The 17,693-nt window shown below is 43.7% G+C and overlaps 1 protein-coding gene across 1 annotated transcript in view; it reads left to right on the forward strand.

The window, feature by feature from the left end:
* The first annotated feature begins 242 nt into the window (after window positions 1-242).
* The window catches only part of TRPC5 (transient receptor potential cation channel subfamily C member 5), a 164,656-nt gene continuing 147,205 nt past the window's right edge, over window positions 243-17,693 (forward strand). Inside the window, exon 1 of the mRNA XM_033137473.1 lies at window positions 243-557. The gene's annotated coding sequence lies outside the window, so the exon portion shown is untranslated. The remainder of the gene's footprint in view (window positions 558-17,693) is intronic.

Raw genomic sequence — 17,693 nt, forward strand, 5'->3', positions numbered from 1 at the left:
TTCGCGCCTCTCTCCCCCACCTCTGCTAAGGTGGTGACACGGATCGCTCGTCTTCGGGCGGGAGGGGACGGGAGTCTCACCAGCAACCCTTTGCTGCTGTCTGCTCCCCATCAAACCCGGAATCCAGGAGCAGCAGCGGAGGTGGCGGCGGCTGTGGAGGAGGTTTGGGATTGTAGCCAATCCAGAGCGCAAAGAAGCGAAGGCTGCGTCTGCCCCCCCCCCATTTCTCTCTCTCTCTCTCTCCCCCCCCCCCACCTTGTGCCCGCTTGGCTTGGGACCTGGGTTGGAAAATGAAGATGCCGTGACGTCTAAAGGTTGGTTGCCCGATGGGCAAGTTTGGTGGGGCCAAGTAAAAGAGTCCGGTGGAAGAAGGAGCCGCGGGACTCTTCTTCCCCCACCCCGCGCTCCTCCGTCTCCCCTACTCACCTCAACGGCCACGGGGGCTGGATTATTATTCCTGTTGTTGCATCCCTGCCAAAGAGGAGCGTGCCTCACCCACGAGGGAGCCTGAGGATCACAGTCCGGATCATGTAGAGCCCCAATTGTTTCTCGCTTAGGTGAGTCTGCTGGAGCTCGAGGGGTGCGAAGGGGGGGGGAGGAGGAGGAGAGGGGTCGGGTGTGGACGGAAGCGGTGGGCTTTGAACCCCTTGATGGGGATCTGCTTTGTCTGCCATGTGCTCCATGCGCTGGAAAGGAGAGCTAAATGTTGGGGTCATGGTGGGGCCCTGTAGGGATGGTTCACGCTTAGTTAGGGGTACAATATAGGGAGGGAGGTAGGGAGGGAGGAGCCCCCCATCGTCTCTCTTAGATCATGTGTCTATCCTCGTGGATCTCCTGAATCTTGTAAGGTCTGGGAGCAAAGTCAGCCACAGTCCAATGCTCTTTAAAGAGCAATGGTGCAGACAGGTGCAGATGGATTGCAGCTGTACCCCAAGAATAAGCAGTGGAACCTGGGGGAAAGTACCCCCCTCCGCACCAACCTGATATCACATTTCTCTGTGCTCCCCCCCTCGAAATCGCACCTCTGAATATGGTGCACAACAAAAAAGAAGGCAGGAGGGAAGGGGCAGGCAAACCTTGTAGGAAGCACGTTTCTGTTTTGTTTTCTTACTCCAAAGCAAATCCATCTTAATTCAACCGGACTGACTCCCAAGCAAGTGTGCAGAGGATTTACAACTCCTTTAACAGCGTGATCCTATGCATGTCTTCTCAGAAGTGAGTCCCTTTGAATTACTCCCAGGTAAGTGGGGATGGGATTGCAGCCAACACCTGCCCTTATGGAGCAGCTATATGTTTGACCTGGACTGTGGTACAAAGGCACCACTTTGCTTTGTGGGGTTGCACCTTGAAATAAAGGCTGTTGTGGTCTCCAAAAGAGAGGGGGGAGGGAGAGAGAATCAACCTGATGAAAGAGAAAAGATGTGTGCTGCTTCACATGTGACTTTGTTTTGGTGCACACTTACATCATTTATTTTGTAAGTGTGCATCCTAAAACTGTAATGTGTGGATGAGATAGAACATGTGTTTTGGAGGAACAGGTGCCATAAGGATGCACCCCTCACAGACAGAAGACTGGGTGCAGAGCCTTGCCAACTGGTCCAGCAGCAGCCCTCGATTTGCTTTTGTAGTGCTTGCAAAGGCCCTTGAGAAGTAGCCCTATTTTCTGCTGAAGATCCCTGAAAGGCCATCTAGGGTAAAAGGGAAGAGATTGGCTTGGTTTTATGATTTGCTCATAGCCTTGCAAAGACCTGGGCTTCAAAACCAGCCTCTCTCCCCACCTCCCTTTTTAAAGACCTGGTATGATTGCTTTCTGGGCTTCCCCCACCCCTTCCTTCTCCCAGGATACCGAGTGCAAGTCTCCCTCTCAGACACTGTTTTGCCCTCAGAGAACTGTAAATCCAACACCTGTCACAGCAAAGGAAGCAGGATGAAGGGGAGGCTGCAGGTCTCTCCCCCTCTCCCTTTGATATGCATGTAGCCAGAAAATATCTTGAAGCAGGGAAGTCAGCAGGGAAGTGGATTTGACTTCTTCACCAGGGCACTCTCACTGCTGCAGCAGTTTGAAAAACCAAAGTGGCCACACATTGCATTGCCAAACTGGCCTCCATTCAGGACAGCTCAGGAGGCTGCACAAACTTGCAAAGGTGCCAACTTCTTTGAATTTTATTACCAGAGAAGGGGCAGGGAATGGCGAGGTCTTAAATCTAAGTGACAGTGTTTAATTTATAGTAGGCTTAACTGTGTGCTCAATTTTTGTTTAATGTGGTGTGGATTTTATCCCTGGCACAGGTTAAATGCCAGTATAAATGCACACCTATATTTATACAAGTGAAGAATGAAGGGAGAGGTGCATTTTTCGTGTTTTGTCTCCCTCTGCGTGTGTGAGAAACACACATACACACACACTGGAATCCAAAAGGTAGACATGATGTCATTGGGAGGTATTCTGTGCTCTAAAGGTTGCACATCAGATGCAGTTCTCTTCTTCTCTACCCTCAGTTGCCAGCTGTTCAGCCATTTGTGAGCTCCCCTGACATTTTAAAATGCACACACTACTTCTTTAAGATTACAATGACTGTTCACCTCTATTTGATTTCATGATACATGGGATTTAACTGCTGCCCTCTGATGCTTCAAAAGTTTCCAAGCATTTGAACTCTTTGCTAGTGTTATTGACACAGATGATTCAAACACGTAGGCTCTTGCTGCCAGTGCTCTTATCATAATTGGTGCTCTCTTGGGCCACCTAGAAACTACATGGACTTCTTTTTGTGTCCCAGGCTGAATCCAAGGGGGCATTGGTCTGAACTTTATTTGCTGTTCTGCCTATTTCTACTGTTGCCATCAAATCTAGTTTTGTCTGAGAACCTTCCTGGAGCAGCAGGAGCCAAAGTAAACATTGCATCAGGTGAAATTTAAACCGGGCATGTTTAGTGCACTGTCCAAGTAGTGGTAATGGAGTGGAAAGTTTAGGGGGAAAGTGTAGGGGTTCATTTTATGTAGATCCGTCAAGGCCACAATATCTGTTTTCTCTTTCCAGCAAAGATCAAGACTTCCAAATGACCTCTGGCAATTCTTTTGTTTTTCAGGTGCTTTGCTATTTCTCCCCCTGCAAAATTTTTGTTGGTGTACTTTGATGCTGGCTTTCTTAATCCTCTTTCAAGAAAACTAAAAATGCCTAGACGAATGCCTCGCTAGACGAAAAACTCGCTAGACGAAGGCATTTGTCTAGCAGAAGGCTGCCCCGCAAGACAAATTTGTCTATGGGGCTGCCTCGCAAGACGAAAAATTTTTTTTTTCCATCTAGCGAAAACTGCGGTTTGCATTGGTGCTTCGCTAGACGAAAAAACCGCTAGACGAAAATATTCGCAGAACGAGTTATTTTCGTCAAGCGGGGCACCACTGCCAGTTTCGTAGGATATTTTTCTATCCCAAGTGATTTCAAGTGTAGTATGAAATTGATATGGAGTAGCATGAAACTGACACATGTACAGGTAGTTTAGGAAAGGGGTTCTCTACCCCAAGCCAATTCAAATGTTCCCAGCAAAGACATGTGTGTCATGTCAGATGAAAGGCACTTATATCCTTCTTTGGACCAGATTTTGCTGGAAAAACTACATGGGGCTTTAAACAAAAAACACCTGAAATGGGCTGACATTATCTGGTGTAAAAAAAACTGAACAGTACACTATTGGTAAGGTTCAGCTGGTTTTCTTATAATATTTTTTTGTAAAGTGGCAGAAATTCAGGGACATTATGTATTCCTGTGCAGTTGACAATAAACTAGGATGAACAGCACGGATTCCAAACTCATTTTCTTGGAAGAAGGTTTTAAGAGAAGTGCTGTATAAATGCAAAACATGCTTACTGCTGATATCAAGCTGCAGCAGAAGCCACTATGCTGTTGATTTCTTTCCCCAAAGCCTGAAATAAAAGAATCCAAAACTTGTACTATTTTTCTATATATGCAGATCTACAAGGGCTTGGAAATCTAGCTTTATTATACTGAATAAAAAAGCACAGGGAAGAAAAGAGACACGTGCTCATTTGTTCTCTCTCTGAATATTCACATCCTGTTCTTTTAATTTGGAGTGCTTAAGTAGTAGGTAAAGGAAACATCATTATTTTCCTTTCAGCTCACCTAATGAGCACTAACTGCATCTATATATGAGAGCAAGTACATGGTTCTGTTGACACAAACATGGGCTCTTCATGTCCCCTCTCTTCTCATATTTTGATTTGCAATTATTCTTAGTTATTGTTGTTCCTCTCACTATGCCAACAATAAATGGATGAGTAAGTTATCAGGGAAATGTAGCCCACATAATTTAAGATATTGTGTTGCACACACATTCCCCATAATGAAAGAGCCCAGGTGTTGGCTTGGTTTTGAGCTGTGAAAAAGTAAGACACCAAATTGTTATAATGCACCCTGCTACTGCTGTTGATTTGATGTGCAGAAGATATAGAAAATCTGGACTGCAGAATCTTGGTGTTTTCCCTAAACACTCACTTTGTTTCTATCTCAGGGGATTATAAATTTGTTTTCCAAGTTGAGCTTCCCTTTGCCCTCTACCTGAAACAGATGGTCCTCCTCCCATCAGCTTGGAGCTGGGAGGGGTATTTTTGCTCCTGCATTTGATTAGTTTTGGAGGCACCATGAAACCCTCCAAGCTGGACAAGAGGGTAAGGGGTTCATCCCTGTTGTTGTTATGAGCTTTGAAAGTCATCCAACTTTTTCCATGGCTTTCGAAGTGATATGGAGTGGTTTTAGCATAAGATCAGGGAGGAGACCCTAGTCTTCACCCTCTTGGGAAAATCTGAGCAGAGTTCTTGGATAGCTACTAAGACTAATCCAAAATTGTGGGTCGTCACTTTAAATATATATTTGCCACACATATTAAAAATCATTATAGGCTTAATATTGAAGGCATTGGGAATGCTTCCATTTTTTGGCCTTGGGGAGGAAGGGTGGGATATAAATTGAATTAATTACAATAACAACAACAGTAACAGTAACCAACACCACTGCTGTCCACTTAGTTGGTTTTAAATTAAATTTCCAAACTTATTAAACTATGTAAGAGAAGACAAAGATTACAAGTTTCACCTTTATCCAAGTAATTAACATGTTGTTTGTTTAGTCGTTTAGTCGTGTCCGACTCTTCGTGACCCCATGGACCAGAGCACGCCAGGATTTAGTCACTACCTATTTCTTGAAAGGGTTTTTAAAAAAATGAATTTCTCAATTCTTTCAAAGTCAGTTGTCATGATTTAGTGATTTTTCCATGACTTTTAAAAACTGTTCTTCTACCAACGTAGCATTTGAAGATTCCCAAGGCTTTGCTTGTTCTCTTTTAGAAGCTGTCAATAAATTTGCCACCAATTCTGTATCTCCATTTCCCTTGCAGCATAATTTAAAATATTGCATTTGATCCATCAGGCGATACCAGTTATTCTGAAGCAACATTTACTAAAAATAACAACGTGCGCACACTTATTCTTCATGAATGGCTTGTTTCACATATCCTGAAAAAGAACAAAAATGGAAATGAAATGAGAAAGAGGACTCTTTCCCTCAACCTAATATTTCCCAGAGTAAGGCTGAATATGATTTTGCAAGAATTTTCGTTATGTGCTTTTTTTTTTTACTTTAAGGTATGGATAAATTGGCAAGTCTATCAATTTTTAAAAAATAGAATTCCATGTGCTTAAGCAAAAATAGAGTGCATATTTGAGCTCTTGGAACAGTTAAACATAGCTATTCTGTGTTCTTGAGTACCAGTATATCCTCTTGTTTAAAAGCATTAATTAGTACAGTACCTTTCTGGATAGGCTGGAGTGGGGGACCTAATCTAGCATTCTTCAGAAGAATGACCTTGCAACCAGCAGGCATTTGGAGCCCCCCACTAAACAAACAAACAAACAAACAAACAAACAAACAAACAAACAAATAAATATGTGCCACAAATGGCTCACAACAAACCAAATGAACAAAAGTAAATAGAAAAATTAAAAACATATCAAGAACAATTAAAAATAATCACAATATCAAAAATGCAGAGAAAGGGGGCTGTACTCCACAGTAGACCCATTGAAAGTAATGAATATAACTAACTTGGGTTCATTAATTTCAATGGGTCTACTCTGGAGTAGGGCTAACATTGGATACAATCCTAAATCCACACAATGTTATATAAAACAATACAAACAAGCCAATCTAATTCAACAGCTTAAAACTGAATGGGAGAGAAAACAATGCCTGGCACACAAGTAAAATGATAGAATACAACAGCTAACCACACATCTCACTTGTGAAGTCCCTCCCAGGCTCTCACCTGGGTCTGCTCTCCTAATCACTTCCCCTTCTTTCACTTGCAGAGGTAAATATTCCCAGTCCTTCTTAAAGTCACACATACCCTCACAGTTTTTATATTCTTCAATCCCTCTCTTGCTGCAACCCTTCCAACACTATCCACAAGGCTGCTCCTTTGATGAGCCCCAACTCCATCTTGAAAATTAAAGCCCCAATACCACACTCGGATGAGCTGGTCTTATAGGGCTACTGTCTCTAGCCTGCTGGTTCAGTTTGAGACAGGAATGAGCAAATCTGTATTGGTTTCTCATTTTGCCAATCTTCAGTTCGGTTTCCCATATATCTGTTTGAGAATCCTTTTTATATATTAAAAAAGTTGACGTGAAAATTCATTTTAGTATAAATGTCTCTTAATATGTACATTTTGCCTTTAAAAATGTGCAAAGCAACTCCTCATAGTATGCATCATTCTTTCTACTGCATGCATTCCATATGCACACTTTACTTTAGCATGGACATTATTACATGGCTGAAGATGTACATTGCAACATTTGGAGAAGTGCACATTTCAGACGTTGGCAGTGTTTATGTTTGTGTATTGCTTCAGAAAGTGAGACTTAGGTGGTCTCACTTTTGAGTGCAACTGAGCTGAATTTCTCCCCATCCCTAATCCCCAACCCTACATGAAGGTAGCAGCAGTTCAACACTCTGGTATCAATGAATTCTGATTGACAAGCAGAATGTTGAACTGTCAGCTATCCAAAATATCATTGAAGATATCAAATAGAGAGCCAGCCGAAAAACCAGCAGGGAGACACAGCCAAGAAATTCAGAATCAGTCTAAAATATTCCAAGTGCCACAATATTCTCTCGCAGATACGCTGCTTCAGAATTCATTGTAATGTGCTAGAAGGAGAGGGTGTTGAATGACTCAGATGAATGTAGCTCGGAGTAAACAAACATGTAAATCATTTTTTGCTACAGAGAAAGGGAGCCGGGGGAGGGGTGTGTGCACCATATTCAGGGAGAAGGCATTTGTGGTGATATGATCAGCAAAGTGTCCCTCAGTTTCAGAGAAGCTGAAATAAAAATCATGCTCAAATATTCAGCAGCCAGTGTCCTTTTCATTTGCAGTTGGGATGTTGGTGCATCTTCTTCAAAAAGCTAGTTGTTGGAAATCACACACTCAACATGATGCAAATAGATTCTGGTCCAGGTTTGAATTCCTGGATGCTGATAGGAATCAGTGGTGATCTCAAGGGCTCCACTGGCCAGTGTGTCCCCCACAAACAACCACCCAGAGGGCAGTACTGTAGATGATAGGGGCAGAAGCAAATGGGCTTGGCCTCAGCACCTGACCCAGCGTAGACATGCTGAGGCCCACTGCAGCTCTCACTAGCTGCCACAGAATCCTTTCTTCTTATTTCAAAGCACCCATACCTTAGAATGTACACTTTATAGATTCAGTGTGGTTTAGCGGTCAGTGTCAGACTAGGACCTGGGAGACCCAGATTCAAATCTCCACTCAGCTACTCAGTTCACTGGGTGACCTTATGCCAGTCACTGCCTCTCAGGCTAACCTACCTCCACAGGGTTGTTGTGGGGATGGCATGAGGTGGGAGAGAACCCTGTATGCCACTTTGAGCAACTTGTGAGAAAAGGTGGCATATAAATGCAATAAATAAAATTAAAATAAATAATCAGGGGGTAGGCAGCCTGCATGTATGGCCATATATGCATTATTATTATTATTATTATTATTATTATTATTATTATTATTATCCTTTTAAAACACCTTACCCTTTTCTACAACAAAATAGTGCTTTTTTGAGCATCAGTGCATTTACCAACAGGGCAGCAGAAGCAAATCCCAATTTATGTTTATAGTCATGATGGTGCTATATGTTAAGTGAATTTATAATGTGAAACTGCACGTGCTCAGAGAAAAAAAACAGTGTTGATGAACTGCTCTTTATGCTCTAATGTATCAGGGGTGTAAAAACAATTGTAAAGCATGATACAACCAGGAAAGTGGGCAGGAAATGAGAGAAATATGAATTGTGTGCTTCATGACTAAAGCAATTACACATGGCCATCTAAAGGATAAGGCAATTAGATTTCCTAGCTGCACCACTGATAGGAATGAACTCTCCCCCCCCCCACATTCAGACTTGGGCAGTCTTTGTTTCAGTCTTTGCCAGGTAGGAGAAAAGCGTAGCCAAAGTGGATCTCCAGGTCCGCCATCCCTTGAGGCCAGGCATGTCCAAAGTCCATTTTGGGGACATAATCTGGCCCACTGGTCGGTTTAATCTGGCCCCTGTAGCAGTTTATTACCTCCTGGGATAAAATAAAATAAAAACCTTAGCAGTTGGTTAAAAATCCTCAACAACTTCAATCCTAAAAAAAGGTCAACAACTTTGGTTGGCCCCCACGGCCCTTCACTTCATCAAATCTGGCCCTCTTTGAAAATAGTTTGGACACCACTGAAGCCATAAAGTGCATGCAGCACCATATCCTAGACTTCATTTGTTGCACTGGGATGGGAAACCTTTTCAGCCTGTGGGTCACATTCCCATCTAGACAAGGTTCTGAGAGCAACATATCAGTGGTAGGCTGGGTCAGAGGCAAAACGTGTTTTTTAAAAAAGTTTTTTCACAGCGTTTTTTGTATGCGTCTAGATTCCACCACAGTCATGGTCAAGTTAGTAGTCAGATTTCAGATCAGGAAGGCAACCTGTTCCAACTGAGGAACCAATCCTGGGACATCAGTTATATGTATAGCCAGGTAGGGCATTCCTTAGGGCATTTGTCTGGTGGGCTGAGACCCATTCATGGGTTGTGACCTGATACAAGGTGGGTCACAACAGGAACACTACCACTATGTAAATATATGGCAAAGGAATAAGAAATGAGTCCACAAATAAATGCTTGGGTTAAAAGTGGGCCCTGGGTCTGAAAAGGTTGAAGGTACCTGCCTCAGGCTTCCTGTCATGGCCAAGCTGAGAAGCTGCAGTACCCTATATGGCCACTATCAGTGTGGCACTGTGATTCGGTGAAGATTGGGCCAGTAATTCCTTTAGGGTGTGAGCTGCTTTGATGTCACAGTGGGTAGGGTGCATCACACAATCCCAAGCCATTGTACACATGACTTGGCAATAGTGTACAAGAAACTGAGCCCAAGTCAGCTGCCAGACTCTGTTGGCAGAGTCCCTGGCTTGTGTTTCTTGGTGGCTTAACAATCTATGTACAGAAAAGATAGAGACTTCCTACCTCAACTGTTCCTCATAAGGCTTGGTTTCCAGACCTGTAATCAACTTGGGTACGGTTGCCATATTTCAAAAAGTGAAAATCCAGACACAAAAGTTGTCGAGGTGTTTTTTTTGTTTTTTTGCTGCCCAAGCACTGTTTCCGACAGCCGAATCCCAGCTATATCTAGGAAATTCTGGATGTATGGCAGTCCTAAACCTGGGTGCCTTCCTCTGCTCACCTTCCAACTTGTCAACATCCTTCTTAAATTGTGGCACCCAGAACTAGGCAAAGTATTATAGGAGTGGTCTGATCAAGGCAGAATAGAGTGGTACTATTACTGCTGGACACTATACTTCTGTTGATGCAACATAGAATAGCATTAGCCTTTTTTGCTGCTGCATCACACTGTTGACTCAGGTTAATCTTGTAGATCCTTTTCATATATACTACTGGCAAGCCAGGTGCCCCCCCCCACCTTATATTTGTGCAACTGGTTCTTCCTGCCTAAGTGTAGAACCTAACATTTTTCCCTGTTGAAATTCATTTTGTTAGTTTGGGCCCAATTCTCCAATGTGTTAAGGTCACCTTGAATCCTGATCTTGTCTCCTGTGGCATTGACTACCCCTCCCAGTTTGGTGTCATCTGCAAATTGAATCAGAATCTCCTCAGTTCTTTCATCCAAGTTGTTTGTAAAAACGTTGAATAACAACGGGCCCAGGACAGAACCCTGCAGCACCCCACCCATCTCTAAGCTGTTAACAAGTCCACCCACCTAAAGGTATCAATATAATAAATATCTCTAAGCAATGTGCATAACTATTTGAGCCTGCCCAGGTGCAAAGATCCTCAGGTGAGCACCTTCTCAGCAACAGACCTCACCAACTTTTGATAGCATGGATGCCTCTGGGTGGACCTATTCTGACCTGAAGTGATGTGCTGCTGAATTCCAGGCTGATCCAAATGGGCCCAGTTCAATTCAGGATCTGAAATCCAGCTGCATCAAATGCCCTGCCCTAACTCCCAGAGGCTTCCTTGAGGTTATTTGTTGTTTATTATATAACTGAGCTGCTATCACTGTGTCAAACTTCTTTTTGGTAATTGTCCTATATATTAGGAAATCTGTGTACTGATTTCTGTTGACCGTAATGAATGGATGGTGATGATGGTATGGAATGGGCTCATTTTGGGCTATGTCTGCAAGGAATGTTTTTTCTTTGCTGCCCAGGAGTGTGGCTGTTGGGGGCATGTGGATGAAACCTGCCACAAAGCATGTCTGCACTTCAGAATTTACCACTGCATGATGGTTTGGATTATCAGATGGGAGGGGGAAAGCAGAGGAAAATGCCATGGCAAAACAGAATCTATGTCTTGCCAAGACTTACATAGCTAGGTAGCTTTTTATTTTATTTTTAAAACTGATTTGTTGGTACTAATCTATAAACTACGATCAATTATCTGTTTAAAAGATGTAAGCCAAACACAGGTTTTTACAATATGGCAAAGCAGTTGTCTTAGGAATTAAATCAGCTAGGAAACAAAAATGGAACGAACCCATTCATAGTTTCACAGCTGAGGCAACATTGTTCCGTAATGTAATAATGCAGCTATTCTTACAACTGAATCGGGTACACATGAATTGGCATCTGCTCTTTTTTCTAATTTGCTTTTCAGCAACAACATTATGATGTTAGATCCTGAAACTAAATCCTGTGCTGAATTTTTTTCCTGTTGCTTTTTTGGGGGGTGGGGTGGGGTGGGATGTGTGACCGTTCATCTACCTATTAATGCAAAACAATTTGCACTCAAGAATGATAAAAGGAGATAACATTTCAGTGATATTTCTCAGGCTATATGCAAGGGTTTTAATGTACCTAACTTACATTTGAGGGGGCTGGGGGTAATTGTGAGTGTCCTTCCTTCCATTCTACAAATCATCTCACCAGTGGTTTGCACATTGCAGGCTCCCTAGGTACTTATGCTTCGATCAAAGCCCAGAGGAAGACCTAATGAGGCGACTCCTCCCATGGGCCTTTTCCAGATCAGGGAGTTCAGGCAGCTTAGGAGGCTTTGGGGTGTTGGATAAATGTTTACTGGAATGAAAAAATATATAGGCTGCCCTTGCCCACCCCATACAAACAAGGTGAGCTGAAAGCCACACAATGAGCAGAATTCTAAAGTGTCCTGAGACACAGAAAAAATGAAGTTGCTTTTGCAGAGGAATAAAACCTTCAAGAAACCGGGGGGACAGATTTCAGCAAAGCACTGAATGAAACAGCAGAGGAACAGCACTGCCCAAAACAGTCCTAGGGCAAGATGGCTAATGTGCATACTGTCCTTTGCAGGCTTTTTTTTTTTTTTGCTGGCCGCTCTTTATTGATACCTAATAAGTCTGAAATGCATAGTGTAAAGCACTAGGATAGGGTTCAGCAACTGGAGGCCCCCAGGGAACAATCTGGCTCCCTGAGGATCACATGCTTGTTTTCCAGTCGTCAATGCAAATGCAACAGCTGCATGCAGGGAAGGAAAGCAACTGCAAAACTGCAAATACACAAAAGGCAGGGTGTGTGTGTGTGTGTGTGTGTGTGAGAGAGAGAGAGAGAGAGAGAGAGAGAGAGAGAGATTTCAGGTGCTTGCAGTGAAATTGACAGTATCCCATTCATTTGGTGAGAATAGCTGCTTAGAATATGCCCGCAAAGAAGGACTTGTTTCAAAACATGCTGGGCCTGGGGGGGGGGGGGAAATCATTTGAAGCGCCTGGAGATTTCCCCCCCCCCCCATTTTGTTATTTTTGTATGCAGGGGACCCATGGAACTTGCTTGCTTGCTTGCTTATCTATCTCTATCTATCTATCTATCTATTTATGTCCTGGACCCTATGTTGTTCAACATCTTTAAAACACTTAGATCCATGATCTCCCTGTGTAAAGCCCTCAAGTTCTTTAAATCAATGATATCACACAAATATGTGAGATATAGAGGGGGCTATTCTTAAGAGAGAATATAAGTGTCAGGGTGTGTTGAAAGCTTGGTTCTGCGTTTTGCATTCATGTTAGATGTGTGATGGTCAGCAATTAGCCTGAATCAGCTTTTCCAAGTCTTGTCTATCTTCTGCATTTCAGAATGGTGTGTTTGTGTGTATGTGATCTCCTCCTGCTTTCTGAGAAGTCCCTCAGTGACTCTAGAATGATAATTTGATGTGGAGCAGAAGATGCTTCAGCACCTGTGACTCTATGAGCAACTGGTGCTTCCTGTTCCCCTTCCAAGATGACATCCTGACTTGGTTGCTCCATCAGAGCCAAACTACAGTTAGGAGCATACACTCCAACCTGATCTGAGGCCCCAGTTTGGCCACAACTGACCTGGGCTGATCCCAGAACCACTGTGTCCAACCTGGATCTAGTCCCAAATCAGTTCAAGGATGGGGCTAATCTGGGGCAGGTTCAAAATAGACCTGTCACAATCATGGAGAAAGTGAAAGGTGGCATGGTCCAATTTTGAAGGGGGGGGGAATGACAGGTGGGTAGGGAGTGTAGAGCTCTCCCCCGCCCTGATCATTGATACCCTGCAGCTCCTCTCTGCCAACCAAATACACTTTTGCTATCAAGGGCTAAAATGAGCACTTGGCATCCTTGAGCAGTTGCCAGGGTTCCAGTAAAAACTGCTGGTGCCTGCTCTGGCTCATATAAAGTTTAGTTCCAATTTTTAATTCCCTATGGTGCCCCAGTGTGGCATTGCCTGCAATGGGAACTAGATGCAACCATCTTGCACTACTCAGAAAAGTGTTGCTCTCCACTACCAAGTAAGCTCGACAAGGTCCACTGATGCAGAGGAGGGGCCACACTGCATGACACTTTGATCAGGACTCCTTCAAACCTAGAGTCAGTTCTGCTGGTATTGCTCTGGTTAAGCAAACACTACCCACAATGTGAGATCAGCCTGTGCTGAGGTGGTGGGGGAATTCTGCACCCCTTTTGTTGTTGCTAAGACCAAGCAGACCCCCCCCCTTCCACTGCATCACTTGTTTATGCAACTGGGGCAAATCATTGTTTATACAAAAGGATCTGATGCCTTAACATCCTGAGCCACATAAACAGTGAAGCTTTCGATGTTAATTAACTAATTCAGAATTAAAACACAGTTCTACTAAGTGCTCAGTTATCTGAGGAGTTCTGGCATTGGGCGAAAGGAGGTGATAGATGGAATGCTTTGTCCCTATGACACTGAGATGGTAGTAACACTGTAAGTCCCAGCTTAACTTTTCAACAGGCATCTGTAAAATCTGAGTTTGACACAGATAGGCAGGTGCTGGTCAGATGGGTCCCAAGGCAGAAGGCATGGTCGTGGATGTCCCAGAGGTTGGGTACCAAATCAAGCAAACATGAATCAAGGGTCAGTGGCCGGAGGCATGGTGACAGATCAGCTCGTGGTTAGACACCAGATTAAGCTGGAAAAGGCAAAAAATTGTTCAGAGTGAGCAGTTGGCTTGGAAAGAAAAGATTTTTATGGCTTGGCAAACCACCATTGGTTTGTGAGGTCAGTTGAACATCTGCAGCGGGGGTAAGATAACAGGGATTGGTCATGGTTCAAAACATACAAACCCTTTACACTCTAAAAGCAGGATTCCTCCAGAGGTACATTCAATTGATTATAACCTTCAATCCTACTCATTTTACCTACTACATGTAGAATGTTTGTCTCAAGTGCCCCACCCCACCCCAAAAAGATTCAAGATCTGTGGTCAGAAAAGGTTTCATTGTCACAAATTTAATTTTTAGAATACTTAAACATACTTGAAAAAGACCAAGGAGAATTTTTGTTTGTGCGGCAGGTAGAGTTTATTATGATTTGTTTCTTCTTGCTGGTTATGGGAAATTGCAGGAAAAGGAATGCCCCCCCCCCAACTGCTTTACATTCACACAGGAAATTCAGAGGTCAGACAACAGAAAGTCAATAATACTTGTTGTCAGCATAAGATGTCAAAACATACCAAGTGAATATTTTTATAGCAACAACTTATACCTGTTTGGGCAAGGCTAGAAGTGTGGCGGCGGCGGGGGGGGGGGGAGGTTTTGAAAATTCATTACCTTGGTTATCAGTAAATGCAAACGATTAGATGTGGCATAGATGAATTCAGTTTACAAAAATCAGTAGGACTTGCAAGCAAGGGCATTTTCACATGGTGCTGGAAATGGGGTGGCGCTTTGTTGTTATTTGCATTTTCTGGTCTGCAGTTTGAATAGAATGTCAACATACGCAAGAAGGCACAGCCAGATAGAAATTATTTTCCTTCTGTTCCATGTCCACAATGTTCATGCCACCACACAAGTACCGGTAATAAGAAGTGGGGGAGGGGGTTAACTTAGTTAATGGTTCTAACCATATGACTTTTTAAACATTTTGTTTGTTTGTTTTATTTAGAGCACTTGTACACCTCTCTTCAGCAAAAAAAAAAAAAAAAAGGCTTCCCAGGTGGCTTATATGCAATCAATCATGACAAGGCTTCCCGCAGGCTTACAACCTAAAAATCCCACAACACAGAAGGAAAAGGGGACAGGGAGGGAAGAGGAAAATCAAAACCAAAGTTCAGGCGCCAGTCTTTAAATAGTTGCTCCTGCCAATGGAGGGGGCCCAGCTTTTCACCTCTCCCACTGATAGCGCTGATACTTACTTATTTAATGAATTTTTTAGCTCATCCCATATTGGGACCTTTTATTCTATAAAGAAGATAGTTTTAAGAAATGAGATTTAGGAATATTGATTCTATTCCCTTTTAAAAAACACTGAGGCTCAGACTTTGAGTGGCACATTTCACTGATGCTGCACTTTAAAGTGTTTGCTTAAATTATCTACCATCTTTGTTTGTTTGTTTGTGCTTTTCCTTTTTGAAAAATAAACCACAGGGCATTCAATCCAGATTGGGGCTGTGGTGCCTGGAGGACCCATGGTGGACTGACTACCTTCTCCTGCCCTCGTATTTTGCCCAAGTAGCTTTCCCTGCCCCAGCTTCAAAATTTGAGGTGCCAGTGAAATTCTTCAGTGTCAGGTTCAAAAAACAAAATCAGAGGCTTCTTTTAAATCCCACCTCAAAGGAGAGGAAAGCTTTAGAAGTTTCTAAATCCTTCTCCATCTTAGATTGAAATCTGAGCAGGAAGAGAATTGCTGGTTTTATTTGGACTTTATTAAATTTGACAAAGTAAGAAAAAATTAAGAGGATGCAGGAGCAGAAGAAGTTGTTGAGAGGAAGGAGCCGAGAGAACAGTGGATTCAACAAATCCCCAAATTTCTTAGCTGAATCTAGCAGTGGAAAACTTTACCCTTTCTCCATTCTCCATTATATTATTTCTTGGTGAGCAATTGGGTAGAATCCTGCCTGCAGGCTTTCAACTCACTCTTTTTTATTTTCCTCCACAAATTTGTATTTTGGTCAAATTAGAGGTGGGAGAGAAGCAGTTCCTAGGGGAATGTTTCTCCTGATTGCCATAAAGACGAATCTTTTCTGCAATCTCAAGCCTTCTGATCTCAACAACTAAGCAGGCTGAATATATTCCAAGATACATACCCGGTATATCCCAAGAGCAGGGCCCTTCCCCTGTGGCTACAACCCTGAGGATGGGGAGAGAGTAATGAAGGGAGCTACATGAAAAGGGAATTCAGTTCACATGGGAAGGCGACTCAGAGGCCATAATTTTTCATATTTCAAAACACATAGCTCATTTTTAATCTAATGGAAACAAATTAGCATTGCAAATCACAGCAGTCCCTCCTGCAACAATCCCATGATAAAGCTGAGGCAGGAAGGTAAACGGCATCTCCATGTGCTCTGGCACTCGTCACGGTCCTCCATGCATCAGTAGCGATTTAGTCCTGCTGGCCACATGACCCAGAAAGCAGTCTGTGGACAAACGCCGACTCCCTTGGCTTGAAAAGCAAGATGAGCGCCACACCCCATATTCGCCTTTGACTGGAGTCCAGGGGTCCCTTAGCTTTACCGTTACTGAATTAGACCACCTGCCCTCTAGCTCAGTATCATTTCCACCAGGTGTGGGGAACCTCTGACCTATGTGCCATTCTTGACCTCCCAGGTTTCCCCATTTGGCTGCAAAGACATTTTGGGCAAGCCATGCCCACCCACCATACAACAGATGTCATGGCGGTAAGGGCAGGCCTTGACTGAAAGTGTGGGGCTTGCCCAAAGCCCACTTTGTGCAACTCCCTAAGCACCCAACAACCAGCTGCACAAAATGGGGCATCAGCGTTATTCAGGGTGGCTCTCCCTGCACATCAGCCAAGACAAAAGGACAATGATCTTTCTTAACACTGGGCTCAGGTGTGCAGGAGAGCTCTGTGCACTCATGTCCAGTGCTAAGCAGTATTTTGCCCTCCTATTGGCTGAGTTTGGGAGTGCTAGAAAGCTCCCTGCAGGAAGATCTCTGATTCTCCCCAATCTTGGCAGGATTGCTCTCACAAAATCATAGAACTGTAGAGTTGGAAGGGACCCTGAACATCATCTAGTCCACCCCCTGCAATGCAGGAATATCATCTGCCGATATTGGGTGGAGTAGGGATCCTGCTGTGCTCTGAGCTCAGGTGTGCTTCATCATTAAGCAAGTGGGAGGCAGTGCCACTGCTGCTGTCCACTCACTTAAATGAGCAGAGCAAAAGCCTGCTTGAAATAAGCGCCCTCCAAGGGAAGGAAGAGGATGCTTGCTTCAGAGGGCACTTTGCAAAGCCTCAGAGGGAATTTTGGCAGATGGGTGGCGCCACCCATTTGTGAGTCATGTGATGTCATGATGGCATCATGTGATTGACAGGTGGACAGTCACACCACCTACTTGTCACATTTGGCCTGCGAGGCTGATTCTGAGAAGGAGCTGGTCTGTGGAGCCAAAAACAATTCCAGTCCTTGATCTGTACACACTGGCAGAAGCTCTCCAGGATTTCAGGCATGGGGCATGATGTCAGAGACTGACCTTGTGAAATGCAGAGCTTGTGCTCTGCCACTGAGCTATGACCCTTCCCCAAACAGGAAGTCCACTGATCCATCTAGCTCAGTAGCATCTAGAGCAACTGGCAGTAACTTCCATTGCTTTCAGACAGGCAGCCTGACCTGGACATGGCAGGCATTGAACC

The sequence above is a fragment of the Lacerta agilis genome, chromosome Z (assembly GCF_009819535.1).
Source record: "Lacerta agilis isolate rLacAgi1 chromosome Z, rLacAgi1.pri, whole genome shotgun sequence".
NCBI classification, from domain to species: Eukaryota; Metazoa; Chordata; class Lepidosauria; order Squamata; family Lacertidae; genus Lacerta; species Lacerta agilis.